We start from the raw sequence: 19,070 nt of genomic DNA, 5'->3' as shown, positions 1-19,070 counted from the left end.
ATCTCTGACCTCAAGAAGCTTGCTTTCTATTAGAGAAGAATAAAAAGCTTGTATTGGCCAACCCTGTCCAGCCAAGCCCAGCAATTCCACAAGATGGAGTATTATACTTCTATTACCCATGAGAAAAATGGGGCTATGAAATGTTGAATAATTTGACTTATACCAAATCATAGTGAATGGAAAAGCCATGTTCAAACTCAGTCTTCTCTGATTTTCAAACTTGTGTTCTTCCTGACTTCAGTACTGCTTGCACTGTAAAGGTGGCTTATTCCTCCAAGGGATTTGGATATACAGGGAAGGGGGAGAAAGACAAATTCTGTCTTATTTGTGAGTATGGCAGCTTATTTCCACATTTAACCTTCTGAGGCAGCCAGTGCTGCCACCATTGCTGTGATAACTGCCGGTTTCATCAAATCCTAGATCTCCGGATTCGGAGAGATTTTTATAAGATGCCTCATCTAGCCTCTTTTCTATATGGTCAAGACACTCAAGCCTAGAGAACCTGAGGCCGTACAGGCAAAATCAGTGTTGGCTGAGCCAGAAACTAAACCTGTTCTCCAGACTCCCAGGAACACACCCCTTTCATTATACTATGCCATCCTTCCTTGGACATCTTTGCTATGCTCTTCCCTTCCTAGTTCTTTAATATGTCTCAGTTTTCATTCAAGTAATACAGGCTTTGAAACAGAAGCCAACAGTCTGTTAGATTTCTGCACTTTGTCTTATAAGGGAAACAATCTCAAAGTAAGCATAATTGCATGGTTTTAATCCATGTTTACATGTTATTGGATGTTTCCACATAAGGATTCTGGTTAACAAAGTCAGTGTTTTCTCTATGATTGAGTTAGTTTGCACACCTGAACCAGATATCATTAGATCCTACAAAGCTAAAATTATGTAGGTCTAGGCTTCTGGGACAATATGGACTGTTTTTAGATCAGTTGTAATTTTTAGTACTGCCCCTACTTGGCTTACCAGAACAACTGCCTGTGGCATGTGTTAAGATTTTGTAAAATTTGAAATAATTTTTGTTTTTTATTATGAAATTGGCTCTGCAAAAGTATGGTGAATATTTTTAAAAAGTAACCATCTCTAAGTAATTTTATTGTTTTTCAATTTTACTAACATGTCAACGAGAACTGCAACTAAAAGAGACGACTGCTTTTGTATAAATTACCAGAAAAAAAGATGATATTTTTAACACTGAAATTTTTTAAAAAGAAGAAGCCCCTTTCTTCAGGTTGACAACCTCCAGGCCCAGTCGTGGGGCAGGTGATGACTTGTCCCTGGGCTCAGGTTAAATTTGAGCCCTTAATCCTTCCTTCAATCAAGGGTGTCTCTTTGCAACAACATAGTGGAGATGTATTCTCAACCATGTGGATTCATCAGAGAACCCTTTGGTAATTACTCGAGACATGTCCAGTCTCTAAGTGATGATTTTATGTACAGGAAATACATGGAGGGAGCTATCAAGACAGAGAGTATGACAACCACACCCAAAGACACTCTTGAGAGACCAGGTTTTGTGCAGTCTGTGCCCTACCTTGGTCATCAATCAGTAAGGGTGTTGGTGATTCATACAGCACATTTTCAGATATGTATGGCACTGACTACCTCTGTTGTCACATTGAATATGTCATTTCAAAATCATGTTTTCCAAGATGATGCTTTCAGTGTCACTATTTTGGAAGAGTGTTGAGAAACCACCATATCTGATTCTCAAATGGATTTGCGATGCTAGTCACATAGAAAATAAATCAGTCACAATTCCATTGTATTTTCTAGAGCATTTTCAGAAGACTGTATTTAATGACTAGTCAAGCATTTCTAAATACTTCAGTAGAAACAATGATTATATTTGTCAATTCAGTTTCAATACTATCTGCTAAAAATGAGTAAGTAATGTAGTCTACTTGATAGTTTCTAAGAGATTATTTTAAATAAATATTACATTTTTCATTAAAATTCTTGAAGTCATATTTTATATAAAAACAAAGAAACATTCAAAAGAATGGAAGCTAACATTATTCAGTCTTTCATTTCCAGAGAGAATGAACCTATGAAACTGTGGGAGAGTGATCTCTTTTATTGTTATGTTAGTGCAAAATATTTGCATCTTTGATGTTCTTAATAACATTACGTATGTAAACTTGTAAAGACTGCCTTTCTGCGTTTTAACATGGTCTAATGGCATCTATCACCGTTGTACTGTCAGTGAAACTTTATGGCCTAATCAATTGCCCCTGTGTTGGAGTGCTATGGGACTTTTCCTGTATTTTAAAGGATAAATGTGTTGCTGAAAACTGAACTAAGATTTTTTAAACCTGGGAACTAGTTTAAGATCTGCCACTTACCAGCCAATTAACCTTTGAAAATTCACATTTATGAGGGTCATCTTTCCATCTATAAAATGGGGCGAGAAATACTTGCCCGGCTTCCCTCCTATGATCGAGTTGTTAGAAGAAAATGACAGTAATATATGAAAGTATTTTAAACCTGTGAAGCTTTACTCAGAAATAAAATGTAATTATTTAATGTCTGTTAGGTTGTACTTTGAAAAATGGTTTGATTTTTGCTTATTGACGTAATGTATCATACATCAAATGCGGTCAGCCCAAATGTCTTTCTGAATATCATCTTTCAGCTAATCCACTTTTATCATCATGTTAACCCAATAAATTAGGCACTCACGATTTCTAGTGCATTGATTCCAAGTACTTCATATAGTCCTTCAAGAATATTGAGAGTTATGCTTCTGGCAGGTGATAAAAGTGACCACTTGTGGAGGGCTGATTGCAGATCCCCCAAGGTGCCAGGCAGTGATTTGGGCCTGTTTTATTCACTGATGTATCTCAAGTACCTAGAACAGTAACTGGCTCATACAATCTCTCAATAAATACTTGGTGAATGAATGAAAGAATTTCTCCTCCATAATACTTAAATGACCTGAGTACAGGTGGGAAAAAAGTAGTAATCCATGCATTGCATATTTTTTACACTATTTAGAGTCATTAGGTTGTTCTCTACCTTTCCTGTCGCTAAAAGCGGTTTTATGCTGTATTTCCAGGGAAACATCAGTAGAGTTAGCTCTTTCAAAAAACTCGTCCATACACAGATAGTGTTCATGCTTTAAGAGTTAGAAAGCATACAGTGCAAACCAACAGAATACACCGACAGTAGTTTCCCTACAATGCCTTTTCCATCATTAAGGCCTTATATTTGTTTTTCATTAGTAGGCATTATATGTTCACAGTGAAAAATCCAAATAATATAAACAAGAAAATTCAAATAATGCAGTTAATAGGGAATGTATCTCCCTTCAATGCCCTCTTTCAGCATTTTCAGTCTTTTCTCAGAAATATCCAGCTACTAGTGGCCTATTAAAATTTCAGATACATCTCTGAATATCTAAGTGGTTTTGTAATATATACACTCTGTTGCAACTTGCTTTTTTTCCAATACAAATTGGATGTCATTGCTATCTGTTTATATAGATCTGTTTTATTTCTTCAATACCCATAATAATATAACAAAATATAGCCTGGGAATAAATAATGTATTTAGCAAATGATCTCTTGGTGATTTATGTTGTTTTTAATCTTTTATTACCACAAAGAATATTGATATAAATATCCTTATTCAAATATCTTTGTGCTGAAGTGTGAAAATATCTGTTGGATACAATCCTCAAAATGAAATAACTATCAAATGTTACATGCAACTAGTATTTGGCTATCTATAAACAAATTTCCTTGCAAGTCAGTTTTTATTATGTCAGTCCATGTTCTCCACTCCATCGTCAACGCAGTGTATAATCAAACCTTCACACTTTGCAATTGTGTTAGTTTAAAAATAATGTCTCATATTTTAAATCATGAATAAATTTTAATAGTTGGGGTTTTATACAGTATATTTCATGTTTTCAAATATTTTGTACTTATTTTTACATGTTCTGTCTTTTCATATTCTTTGCCCATTTTTCTATAGGAATTTTCACAGATTTTCATTGATTTGTAATTGGCCATTATAAAAGATTGAGAATTAAAATTTTCTCTATCCAATATCCCAATGTTTTTATTGCATTTGTTCTTGACTTTTTGTTTGGATAATAACTTTCAGGCAAAATTTTAAAAATTGTGTAGTCCAATTAATCTGCACTTATGACATTTTAATTTTGCACTATACTTAGAAAATATTTGCTCACTCCATTCTTCAAATTTAATTGTAATGGTCTTATAAATTTTTTTCTGTATTTTTTTTAACCCTGAGTTTATTTTGTTTTCAGGGGTGATATAGAATTTGAAATTTATTTTTATGTTTTATTTTTTCCTGATAGCAAGTTTTCTCAATTCTATATTTTTGTTTATTTGTTTGTTTTGTTTTGCTTTTGAGACAGGGTCTCCCTCTGTCGCCCAGGCTGATCTCGGCAAACTGCAACCTCCGCTTCCTAAGCTCACAATAGCTCTGTGCCACCACACCTGGCTAATTTTTGTATTTTTTTGTTAGATGGGGTTTCACCATGTTGCCCAGGCTGGTCTCCAACTCCTGAGCTCAAGTGATCTGTCCACCTCCACCTCCCAAAGTGCTGAGATTATGATAGGCATGAGTCACTGTGTCCATCCTTCTCAATTCTATTTATTCTAAAAGGATTTCTTCAGGAAATGTAATATAATTTTTTATATACTAAATTCTTAGTTGAGCATCTGTTCCTGGGTTGTTATGCTATTTTATTCATTTCTCAGTATATTTAAATGCAAGTATCCAGTTGTCTTTGCTTCTACACCTGTAAACATTCTATCTTATAGGGCTATTTCTTACCTATTATTCTCCTTTTGAAGAATTTCTGACCATTCTTGCCAGATTTTTATTCCAAGTAAATCCTATGATTAGCTTTTTTGGCTGCAAACAAAAATACTTTTGGTATTTTTATTGCTGCTGCAATACATTTAGTATTACTTTATGGAAAACTGATACCTTTATATTAGAGAGTGAAGAGAAATGTACACTTTTCTGTTCAAGCATTCTTTTACGTCTTTCATTGCATTTTTATTTAGATCTTGTACATTTTTTTAAAAGATTTTGTCTAGGCAGTTGATCTTACTTTGCTACTATTGAATATGACTTCTTTACTTCCATTATGTTTTCTATAGTGGTTTTTATATAGGAATTATATATATACTTTTGCCTATGTTTCATATATAAGCTCCCTCTCTGCCTTCTTTTTGCCATCTGAACCATTTTTAATTATATTTACATTGTTGTGAAAGAGATATCTAAAACCTTTTCATCTTGCAAATGTGAAACTCTGTAACTATTAAACTCTATAACCATTAAACAATCTTCTTTGCCCCTTCCCCCAACTCCTAGTAACCACTATTCTACTTTGTTTTTCTATAAATTTGGCTACTTCAGACACTTTATATAACTGGAATCATCCATATTTGTGTTTGTGTGGCTGACTAATTTTATTTAGCATAAGTTGTTAAGATTCATTCATGTTGTAGCATGTCACATTATTTTCATAGTTTTTAAGGTGGAATAATATTTCTTATATACTAAATTTTGTTTAACCATTCATCTGTCTACAAACATTTGAGTTGCTTCTACATCTTGGCTATAGTGAATAACGCTTCTATGAACATAGGTGTTCAAGTATCTCTTGAGACCCTGCTTTCGCTTTTTGATATATACCCAGTAGTGGCATACTAGATCATATGGTAATTCTACTTTTAGTTTTTTGAAGAACGTTCACAATTTTTCCCACAATGATTGCGACATTTTACAATCTCACCAATAATGCACAAAAATTCCAATTTCTACCCATCTTCGACAAAACTTGTGAGAAAAGAGTTTCTGTATTTATTTGCTTATTTGTTTACAGTAGCCATCCTAATGGCTAGGAGGTGATATCTTATTGTGGGTTTGATTTGTAATTCTTTGATGAATAGTGATATTCAGCATTTTTTCCATAGGCTTGTTGACCATTTTTATATCACTTTTGAAGAAATGTCTATTCAAGTCGTTTGCTCATTTTTAAATTATTTGATTCTTTGTTTGTTTTTGTGTTATGAGGTCTTTATATGTTCTGAATACTAACCTCTTATGAGATAAATGATTTGAAAATATTTTCTTACATTCTGTAGGTTGCCCTTCCACTCTGTTGATTGTGTCCTATGATGCACAAATGATTCTAAGTTTGGTGTAGCTCGATTTGTCTATTTTTTCTGTTGTTATTGGCTGTGCTTTTGGTCTCATATTCAAGAAATCATTGCCCAGTCTAATGTCCTGAAGATTTTTTCCTATGTTCTCTTCCAGGAAATTTATAGTTTTAGGACTTAAGTTTAGGTCTTCCACACACATTGAGTTAATTTTTGTATATAGTTTAAGACAAGGACAAAATTCATTTTTTTCTGTATTGATATCCAGCTTCCCTGGATATCAGCTTCCCAATATGGATACAGCTTCCCTGATATCCAGCTTCCCAATATGACACAATTTGTTGAAGAGACTGTTCTTTCTTCATTGAGGTTCCTTGGCACTGTTTTTGAAGACATTTGACTGTATATGCAAAGGCTTATTTCTGTGCTATTTCATTCCATTGGTTAATATGTCCATTTTAATAGCAGTACAACACTCTTTTAATTACTGTAGCTTTGTGATATATTTTAAAATCAGAAAGTAGGTTCTTCAACTTTTTTTTTTCTCAAAATTGTTTTGGCCATTGAGGGCTCTTTCAAATTTTATGTGAATTTTAGGATGAGTTTCTTTTATTTCTAAAAAAAAATGCTACCAAAAGTTTGAAAGGTATTATATTTAATCTGTAGATCACATTATATAGTATGGATATTGTTAACAATATTCTCTTCTAATCCATGAACATGAGGTGCCTCTTCATTTGTTTGTATGTTTTTAAATTTCTTTCAACAATGTTTTATAATATTTGGTTAGAAGTCTTTAGTCTTCTTGACAGTTTATTTTTAAGTAATTTATTTTTTAGGCAATTATAAATAGAATTGTTTTCTAAATTTTCTTTTTGGATTGTTTATTGTTACTGTACAGAAATGGAACCTATTTTGGTGTATTGATGATAGAGTGTGCAACTTTGTGAGATTTGTTTTTCAGTTATAACTTTTTTGTGGAATTGTTAATGCATTCTAAGATCATGTCATCTGCATACAGAGAAAAGTTTCCTTCATTGTTTCATTTTAATACTTTTATTTCTTTTTCTTGACTAATTACTCTGGCTAGGTCTTCTAGTACTATGTTGAATAGACGTAGCAAAAACAGGTATCCTTGAGTTTTTCCTGATTTTAGAGAAGAAGTAATGAGTTTTTCACCACTGAGTAGGATGTTAGCTGTGAGCTTTACATAAATTCTTTTATTATGTTGAGGTAGTTGTACCTATTTTTTTCTTCAACCACCTAATTAAAATTAATTTATGTTCCATAATAAGATGTTTGTTTACTTGTATTTTAAGTTACAGTTTCATTATTTCAAATATTCATACCTTTGCTTTTCTTCTCCAGCCTAAATGTGTAAAATTAACCCTCACAAAAAATATTACATATTTATGATATTGGAACTCCTTTAGTTGTCCTTTCCTTACCAAGTGTAGCTTCTAAGTTTTTTCTATTATATATGATGCTGACTTTTGCCTTTGTGTGTATCTATATCTATACATACACCTATAGCTACATATGCATATACATGTCTTATAACTGTTTACCTATGTATGTATTTGTGTGTGTGTATATTCCAATAGGATATAGTGTGAATTCATGAGGCAATTTATTGTGTGTGTGAAAACATGCATATGTATAAATATATATATATATAACTTTATTTCTTCTGTGATACATCAGTATCTCTTTCCTTTCAGAATGAGAAGCTTGGTTCTCTAGAACACAGATGATAATAAAATTAAAATATTCCATAACTATAATTTGCTTTATTGCTTATTGCATAAAAATGTTTTCAGAGTAACAATATTAATACTACTATTTTTTATAATTATTGAAAATAAATAGAAATTATTATTTGACTATGCAAATAATTGTAAATGTTTGCCCCAGGTTTGGGATTTTGTTTTTGAGCTTCTCTGATAGTTTTTATGTGGGGGTTTGGGAAGATCTAAGAGTATACTGTCACCTTCATTGCTGTTGACACAGAATGCTATAATTTTTTTTGATCTTCTATAGCTTCTTGAATTCAAAGATTAGTATATTTCCTTGTTTACAACATACATATTTAAGAAACTAAAATTTCCTCCATGTACTACTTTAGCTGTATTATATTCCTTTTGATATTTAATACTTTTATAATTGCTGTCTTCTAGATATCACATTGTTTAGGCCTGTTTTCTTTGATCCTAGTATTATGTATTTATACATTTTACTTACAAATTATAGGATGTTTTAAAACTTATTTATTTTCCACACATGGTAGTGTTTCATAGTTTTATTGCAATGTAATCAGAGTATGTTATCTGTAATATTTCTATCTCTGAGAAGGTTGTATTTTTTCACTTATGTGGTATATTATGGTTAGTTATTAAACATGTCACATGTTTTAAATGTCACTATCATCAAGGTACAGTGTTTGATGTAATTTGTTAGAGCTACTTTACTGATTATGTTACTTAAGGGTATTTTGTTTTCTAGCAATATTGTACATAGGTGACTAAAAAAAAATCACTTTCTATTCAATAAAAGTAAGCAAATGTAAAATACAAAAATGGATGACCTAAAGCTGGTCCTCATTTTAACCTGAGTGTATATTACTCCTGAGGTCTGTACAACTTCAAGTCAATATTTTCTAACTTAATGACTTCAACATAATCCCACAGATTTAGTTCTTTTGAAAATGAGCTCACGGGCAATATTATGAAATATACAATGCAGCATAGTAACTTCATACAGTCTGGTAGGGAAAAACAGAATAATCAGATTAACAAGTATTTCATATGACTTCAAATGCAATCTATCAGTGAATGACTCCCCAAGTTATATCTCCAGCCTCTATATTTCTTCTGAACTTCAGACTCCTTCATCTAATGCCTGCTCAACATCTCCTACTGGTTTCCTAATAGGTATGTAAAACTCAAGATGTCCAAATTGAACTCCTGGTCTTCAACTGATTTTACCACAAACACCTGATCTCAATTCTTCTGGTGCTCTATTCTTGTAGTTTCCCAGTCCAGAAATCTTGGCAATATGATTAAATTTGTCTTTCTATTTCTATCCAATCTGTTAGGAATCCCTCCAGGTTCCACCTTCAGAAATATATACAGTTGATCCTTGAACAACATGGGTTTGAACTGCGAGGGTTCAGATATACATGGATTAAAAAAAAATGTAGTTGCCCCTCCGTATGAGTGGGTTCCATATCCACAACCAAAGGCAGATGAAAAATACATTATTTGCAGGTTACAAAACCAGCCTCTATGGGACATTTTGTATACACAGTGTCTGAAGTGCAGACTTCAGGACTTGAGTAATTGTGGATTTTGGTATAGGGGCAGGGGACCTGGAGCCAATGCCCCATGTACATTGAGGGGGACTATAGCTAATATACTTCTCATCAATGCCTCTACTTCCATCTTCTTTTGAGATATAGTATCTCTCTTGAATGAATTCGGTCATCTCCTAACTGGCCCCCTGCTTCCAACACCTTCATTTTCCCTTCACTTCTGCTTGGTCTACTGTCTATAGAAAAGCCAAAGTGAAACATTTAAAAACTAATCAGACCATATCATGCCCCACATAAAACACTATCACTAATTCGTTATTTTACTCAATGTAAAACCAAAAGCTTTACAGTTTTCTCAAGGGCCTGAGTGACCTGAGTCTCACACTATCTCTGACTTCATTTCCTGTACTCTGCCTGTCACTTCACTCATATCATACTGTCTACCTCATTTTTCCTAGTGTAGGGTAGGAATATTTCTGCCTTTGGGTCTTTGCATCAAATATTTTGTATGGCTGAACATATTAATTTCCAGGTATCCATTCGGATATCCGCCTCTTGTTTCTTGCAAATGCCACCTTCTCATTGAAGCCTACCCTGACCGCTCTATCTTACCCACCACTCCTCCTCCAGCATGTTCCATCCTCCTTACTCTGCTTTAAATGTATCCATAGCATTTATTACATCCTAGAATACCATGTAATTTACACATTTATTATGATTGCTGTCTGATTTCTACACCAGAATAAAAGCTCCATGCAGATAGAGAGTTGTACTTGTTGTGTTCACTATAATAGCCCCTGCATCTGGAATAATCCTTAATACATAGTAGTTTCTTGATAAATATTTTTTTCTAAATGAATGAATCATTTCATTAAATTTATAACTCTATGAGATAGGTGTCGTTTATGTTTTACACAGGATGCCAATGAGATTCAGATGTGTACAGATAATATGGTTAATAAAAGACCTGGCTCTTAGATCCAGGTTTTATTGACCCCTTGTCCTGTGCTTTTATTTTTATACTGTATGCTTTTCACTATGCTTGTCCTCTATGAGTCTTGAAGGAAAGCAGGAAAGTATACTGAGTTGCCTGGACCTCAGTCAGTAAATCTTATTGAGTTTTCATGGTGTGCTCTAGCCAAATACTAAGAAAAAGTAAAATTCATTGATTCCTCTCTCCATTTTACTTATAATAAAGCTTTCCATGGTAAAGTGAAAGTGGCACTTTGGGAAAAAGTTTTTTAAAAAAATGGGGAGAAGGGGTGGATGGTGGTGAGCAAATCTGAGACTTTTTCTGTCTAAAATAAAAGAACATATCTCTTCAGTGGTAGAGTAAAATGAAAAGAATTGTAGGCCCAAATCTGCTGCTAAGCGTGTGACATTTAATACGCTGCTTGACTTGTTTTCTCATTTGAAATATGAAAACATTAGAGTGAATAATGCTAAAATATTTTTCATATTTAACATTGTTCAAAATCTATTGGCTGATGCAATCTTCTAGGAGATAATTTGGCAAGCTGGATTATAAAACGAGATCATAATCTCCATTTATGAATCTTTATTTCGTACTGGGCCAAAATCAAGGGAGGAAAGCACTTCAAAGCTTCTTTTTTCTGCTTTTTTGATACTCATTTTCATTTGTTTGAAAAATAAGACATGAATTCCAAATATATTTGTGTTTAATTTCATATTCTTCAGAGTTTTTTTCCTAATTTTGCCGGTGAGCTGAAACTATTAAATAAAATAAAGGCAGTGTCATACTAAAATGCACATATCTTGGTTGTTAAAAAGAGAGATTAGAAAATAGATGTTTGGTTGATATGGAGAAAGTAGGTACCAATATTCTATACCAATATGCTATTATAACATCCTCGATGTTCCTTTAGCTTCATTTTTAGATCTTCGATGTCATAATAGCATAACATAATGTTATTTGGGGTTGTGATGAGACATTTTTCTTCTGCTAAGCTGGTGCAGTCACCATCACTCTTGCCAAATCATCTTAGTGCACAGAAATTGAAATACCACGTTATCTGCACACACATTTGCTTTGTTCAGGGGACATACTTGTCACCAGTCAAGCTTGGCATCTACAGAGTGGAGGCAGTGAAATGTGGGCTTGCCACAACTCTCCATCTAGTTCTTAAAAACCTGATTCAGTGTTACCCAAGAGGCCATGAAACATAAGCAGTGAGAAAGATCACTAATAATGAAGTCCTGGCAGGCAGCCAATCTTCCTGCAGTGAAGCCCTGCTCACTTTAATGTAGTTCCACTGGGCTGAATACATGTAGAGGATGAATGACAGCAGGATGCTGAAACAGCTGCTAGGTGATCAGCTGAAGTGGCCCAGATGAATGTGGGCAGAGAAGGAGGAGCGTAGATGTTAGAACATTTGCTAAAGGACTGTGAAACAACACCTAGAGCATCATGATACCACCTAGTTGTAGACTGGTACAGCACAAATGCATCAGAGAATCCATCTTGGCATATAATTTTCACATAAAATGATTTTTTTGCCAAATAATAGAAAGCCAAACAAAACACCCCATCAAAATTGTTTCCTAGAATGCCACATTGACTCTTACTTTGCTGTGAAAGCTCTTAAACAGTCAAGAGATATCTACAGGTTTTGAATTTTCCTCCAGAAAATCAGCAGATTCCACATTTCCAGACTTCAGAATATGTTCCTTTAGCTTCATTTTTAGATCCTGTAAATCAGCATGAGAAAAGGTATAACAAGAGCTAAGGCAAGGTAATAAAAAAATAAAATAGCAACTAAGAAGTAAAATACCTGCACTATTTTCCTAACAATTAAGTCCTCTCCTGGTGGGCTTTGCATATTTTTGGAGGCAAAATTAGTTTTTTTTTTTTTTTTTTTTTTTGAGACGGAGTCTCGCTCTGTCGCCCAGGCTGGAGTGCAGTGGCGCGACCTCGGCTCACTGCAAGCTCCAACTCCCGGGTTCACGCCATTCTCCTGCCTCAGCCTCCCGAGTAGCTGGGACTACAGGTGCCTGCCACCGCGCCCGGCTAATTTTTTGTATTTTTAGTAGAGACGGGGTTTCACCGTGTTAGCCAGGATGGTCTCGATCTCCTGACCTCGTGATCCGCCCGTCTCGGCCTCCCAAAGTGCTGCGATTACAGGCGTGAGCCACCGCGCCCGGCCCAAAATTAGTCTTAAGTTGGGATCAAGCACGGAAATTGTTGTCTGAAAGAATCAACACTATGTTGGTAGAAAAATATGTGGAAGAATGTTTACTATTTAGAGGAAATATCTGAATGCTTATTTATATAAAGACAGTTATCTTCAAATATAATAGGTCACAGCCTATTGAATGGTTGAATGACCCATGCTGGACTCCGTGTTTGAAGCTGACTACCTGATTCTGCCTTATATATTAATGTACAATTTGCGTCTGCAATTGGATTTGACTCATATGTATATTTTGGTTTTGTCCTTAAAATCAAATATTTTAGTCATATCCCAAGCTCTGTAACAAACATTCTTTCATTTCTTTACATTTTTCTTGCACATCTATGCACTCAACACACTGCAACATACTGAGGGTACAACAATAAATAAGATATAAAATTTCTAAACTCCTAGAATACTTATTGTTTAAAGCTTACTTTACTTGGCTTTGTTTAGAGATACCAGGTCACACAATTCATGACATCTACTCAAAAAGGCACACAATTTTACTGGAGAGGAATAAATCACATGAAAAGAACATAAAGAAAGGCAATATTTATAATTACTTAATGAGTCTTTCAGAGCAGGCAAACTTTTCTGCAAAGGGCCAGTCAATGCTTTATACCTCGTGGGCCAATGGTCTCTGTTACATTTACTCACCTCTGCCCTTGTAGAACAAAAGAAGTCAGAAACAATAAGTAAACTAATGGGTGTGTCTTTATTTCAAATCAAACTTTATTGACAAAAACATGTGGTGGGCTTGATGTAGCCCATGGGCTGTGGTTGGTTGTCCCCTGTTTCAGAAAATAATTTCCGTAGTAGCTGGGCAAGAGATGGAAATCATAGCATAAGATCACCGAGAATGTCCACTGGATCTCAAAGACAGGAAGAAAAAAGTGGTTCACACCCATTTTACAGAATTTCAGCAAAATAACTAGAATATACTCTGCAACTTCTTTTTTACAGTCCATGAATTTATTCATCTCAACCCAAATGTTGCTACCCATATTAGGTTTAACTCTATCTTTTCTAGCCCAACTTTTTCTACATGAGACCTTATTTTTTCCATTGGTTTTGAGCTTGATCCCTAGGTACTTTTTTGACAATCATAAACAGATTGCTTTAAGGTTCAGGTCTCAGTTTGTATCAGCAGGCAAACACTGATTCCCATACTTGATGCTGGCTGAATATAAGAAGAAAAAGAATGATGTATGGGATGAGTGTACATAAGAGTAGTAGGAAATGAGCTGTAATGGGAAGACTAAAAACTGGGAAATATTCTCAAAGTTGAAAGAGGAATAATGGTAAAGAGTACAGTCATGCATTGCTTAATAACAGAGTTGTGTTCTTCAGGCAACTTTGTCCTTGTGTGAACAACATACAGTGTACTTACACAAACCTAGATGGTATAGCTTACTGCACACATAGGCTATATGATATAGGCTATTGCTCCTAGGCTACAAATCTGTATAGCATGTTGCTATACTGAATACCATAGGCAACTGTAACACTATGGAAAGTATTTCTGTATCTAAACACATCTAAGTATAGAAAATGTATAGTAAAAATATGGCATAAAAGATAAAAAATGTATGCCTGCCTAGGGCACTTACCGTAAGTGGAGCTTGCAGGACAGGAAGTTGCTCTGGATGAGTCTCTGAGTGACTGGTGAGTGAATGTGAAGGCCTAGGATGCCACTGTACACTCTGTAGACTTTATAAACACTGTACACGTAGGCTGTACTAATTTATAATTTTTTAAATAATAAATTAACCCTAGCTTACAACTATTTCCTTTATAAAGCTTTAATTATTTAACTTTTTGACTCTTTTGTAATAACACTTTGATTAAAATACCAACACCTTGTACAGCTGTACAAAAATGTTTTCTTTTATATCTCCTCATTCTTTAAGCTTTTTTCTATTTTTAAATTAAAATTTTTGAATTTTTTTAACAATTGTGTTAAAAAACTAAGAAAAAAGGACAGACATTAGCCCAGGACTACAGGGTCAGGATCATTGATATCACTGCCTTCAACCTTCGCATCTTGTATCACTGGAAGGTCTTCAGGGGCAATAACATGCATGGAGATGTTATCTCCTATGATAACAGTGCTATCTTCTGGATATCTCTTGAAGAACCTGCCTCAGGCTGTTTTACAGTTAAATTTATATATATATACACACACAAATTATATATATATAAAGTTAACTGTATATATATACTTATATATATGTAGAAGCAATACACTCTAAAATAATAATAATAGTAAGTATAGTAAATATATAAACCAGGAACATAGTTATTTATTATCATTTTCAAGTATTATATACTGTATATAAGTTGTATATGTTATACTTTTATATGATTGATATCACAGTAGGTTTGTTTACACCAGCATTACCACAAACACGTGAGTAATGTGTTACACTGACACATTATAATGGCTATGACATCACTAGGTAGTAGAAAATTTTCAGTTTAATTATAATCTTGGCTGTCGTGGTGGCTCACACCTGTAATCCCAGCACTTTTGGAGGCCCAGTTAGGAGGATCATTTAGGGCCAGGAGTTTGAAATGAGCATGGCAGCATGGGGAGACCCTATCTCTACAAAAAATACAAAAAAAAAAAATTAGCTGGTTTGATGGCACATGCCTGTAGTCCCACCTACTTGAAAGGCTGACCCAGGAGGATGGCACCACTGCACTCCAGCTTGGGTGACACAGTGAGACCCTGTCTCAAGAAAAAAAAAATTCTTATAGGACTATTATCCTATATACGGTTCATCACTGGCCAAAATGTGTCATTATGAGGCACATGTACATTAATGTGTTTCAGAAGGTCCAGCTGATCACAAGCATGCCATTCCTGTGGAGAGAGACAAGTTCTTTTAAGAATTTGAAGATGTTATAGTTGGGCAATTCTACCCCTACAGAGAGTACATGGAAACATTGTGTATTAATGGTAAAGTTAATGAATATTTCACTAACCTAAATATACTTTTCTTTTCCACAATATTCTCCATAGTTTGCATAATTAAGCATTAATAATTTAAGTTAGTTTTTTAGGTCTTTGAGGATTTCCAATTCATAGTTTAAGAATTGCAGAACTTCACCATTGCCATCTCTCTTTTGCTAAGTTGTTAATTAAATAACAAGCTTCAAATGATTTATTTTTAAGTACCAAATGCATTTTAAATAAATGCTCTTGCAAAGTGTCTACTTTGTGTGTGCTGCTTGAGACTGTCAAGACAAGATATTTCCATAAGATCTTAACACTTTATGGTTCTGCATATATCCGTGTTTTCCGAATAGCATTCCTTCTGTCTGGCACTTTCCCCTGCATTCTACACATAACCTAGACCCCTAACTTAACATCCTTTACCTGACTTCGACATCATTTTTCAAAGGAATCTGCCTTGGCCTGCCCAGGAGGGCCGAGTACAAAACACATCTGCTTGCTCATCACTGTCACACTTGTCACATTTATTTGCGATTGTTTTTGCTTTTCTCTCCATTAGATTCTGGGGCACTGGAACACAGGAATTCTTTTTCATCTCAGTGGCTACTGCCGATGCTGGTATACAGTAGGTACTCAATAAATATTTGGAGAAACAAATGAATAACAAGTTCCTACTCTACAATGTAACTGTATTATGAACATATCTCAGAAGCTACAAGAAGCATTTTGTTCTTAAAGTTATAGCTAATATCCTAGTTATATCATCTTCACAACTCATCTGATTTATTCAAGTTTGTGTTAAACACACAACTGAAAATAATATGTGGAAGTTACAAGCACTATTTTATATACAGTGGTAGTATTTCTGATCTTAGATAAAGACAACTTGAGTTCATTACCATCATCACAGCTATGGTACTTTGGGTAAGTCAGTCAGCCCCTCTGAGCTTTAGTTTTTACATCTATAAATAGGACAATAATAATAGTCTTCACGGTTGCTCCAAGGATGAAAAAGATCATTCTTACAATGGCTTTTAAATCACATCATGAAATATAAATCATCATGATTATTTCATTTCTTTTCATGTTCAGCCCTAAGCATCACCAAGTAAAACATGGTTAAAAGCCTCCAGGAGCTGGACCTGCCTTGGTATTTATAAGGAATATTATTTTTAATAATTAACAATTTGTCCCTCATATCTTAACTATTCCCACTGGGTATTATAAATGCTGCAACATCTACACATTTTCATAGCATTATTTATTTCTCCCTTTGGTTCTGAGCTGTTAGTGACAAATGGAGAATTAAGACATAAAACAATTTAATTTTCCATCTAAACAGAATTGGAGGACTAAGCATCATTCTTAGTTTTTAATGAGAATGATTGGTCTTTAGATAGGCACGTGTTAAATGATTAGTTAAGAAGAATATGTTCATCAAAGATTGAATATGCACACCAGGTCTTCTTTTCTAGGTATTCACTTGGCCAGGAAAATAATGATTCTTTCTCTTGCTTGATAGAAAGATGGCTATACCTCTAGCAGATTCATGCTGTTTAACTCTGCATAGCCACTATCTGTGAAAGACTGGTCTCCAGAATGTTAACTCACATTTACAATGTTTGCAGAAGCTTGCAATGCAGGAGTGAGTCTTTAAAAAGACTTACTGCCACAATCACCACCCATCCTATTTAATAAAATGGAGCAGTGGAGTTGTTTCAAAAGTCACATTTGTTCTTCATATCAGAGAAAACCAGTGCATTTCTAAGAGTAGGTGGCTTGAATGGAGAAAGTAATTGCCTGGTTCATTCATGTAAGATCTAATAAAAAACTGTCATACCATACTTAAGTGTGCAAACGTTTTTCAATCACCTTTTTAAATTTCAACTTGTAACACTTAGAAAGGAGATCACAAATTAGATATTTTCAGATATTTTGAACATAGGCATATTCAAAGCTCATAGTGGAACATACTTTTTTTTTTTTTTAATCACTGAGTATATTACAGTCGCAATTTAACCCCGGTCAATGCAGCAACCTTTGCACCTCCTTTTCTTGAAGTGGCTTTTCTCGCTTTTCATATCTTGCAAATTGTGAAAAAAGAAATGAAACTGAAAAAAAAAAAAAAATAGAAAAGTAGAGAAGTGGATTACATGGGTTCCAGACACAGGGGTGCTAAATTCTGAGACTCTTATGGAGTGATGATAAGCCCCTTGAAAGAGACTTTGATATCGGGGCCAGCCCTTCAACAGTGCAGTTTTCATGTGGCAGACTTTCTAATACATGTTGTGGCTGGGAGAGGGAGGCTAATTCCAGCCTTTCTCCCTGAAATTTCTAAACCAACTTTCTCAACCACAGTCACTTTGGGTGCCAAGATGAAGCTGCTAGCAAGTATGACAACTTTTCTTTCATTCTGAATAGTCTATACTTGGAAATGAGATGAATACAAAAAACCAAGATAGGGCGATAAAAACAATACTATGCAGCCATAAAAAAGGATGAATTCATGTCCTTTGTAGGGACGTGGATGAAGCTGGAAACTATCATTCTCAGCAAACTATCACAAGGACAAAAAACCAAACAGGAAGGGGAACATCCCACACCGGGGCCTGTCGTGGGGTGGGGGGAAGAGGGAGGGAAAGCATTAGGAGATATACCTAATGTAAATGACGAGTTAATGGGTGTAGCACACCAACATGGCACATGTATACATATGTAACAAATCTCCACATTGTGCACATGTACCCTAGAACTTAAAGTATAATTTAAAAAAATGCTGCAACAATTAAAAAAAAAACACAATATTGTCACTGAGTCAGGAAAGGGGTGCCTTTTAGAGAAGGCATCAGGAGAGATCATTTGAAGATGTGACCGTAGAGTTATGGAAGATACCTAAGAGCAAACTGTGCAGACAGCTTGTGTAAAGGTACTGAGGCTGCAAATATTTTATTTTGTGTCTGGAGTATAATGAAAGAAAGGACAGGAGTGATGAGGTGCGAGCCTGATCTCCCAGGGCCTTGAGACCATTATAATAAGTTAATCAAGAAATTTAACAGCAAAAGGAAATAAATATAAAATCTGTTGGTTACATTTATCATTGTACTAAACTATGTTCTGGAAAAGTCATTTCGTTTTATTCCTGAGAGATGCTTTTCTAGTCACAAATCTGTCCATTTAAAAAATGAGAGTCTTTCATGTTTGAATCCAAGGTTTCAAAATTTTACCTTTCTTCTCTTCGCTATGCGAGAATATAGTTTCTCCACAATATGTGCTTATTAGCCATTCATATATCTTCTTTAGTGAAATGCCTATTCTATTGATTTGCCTATTTTTAAATTACATTGTTTGCCTCCTTTTTAAATTATAAGAATTCTTTATATATTCTGGATATAAGTCTTTAAATGGATATTATGTTTCACAAATATTTCCTCCCAGTCAATGTCTTATCT

This window comes from Symphalangus syndactylus, chromosome 15 (genome assembly GCF_028878055.3).
Source record: "Symphalangus syndactylus isolate Jambi chromosome 15, NHGRI_mSymSyn1-v2.1_pri, whole genome shotgun sequence".
Taxonomy (NCBI): Eukaryota; Metazoa; Chordata; class Mammalia; order Primates; family Hylobatidae; genus Symphalangus; species Symphalangus syndactylus.
Note: the sequence above shows the minus strand (reverse complement) of the source record.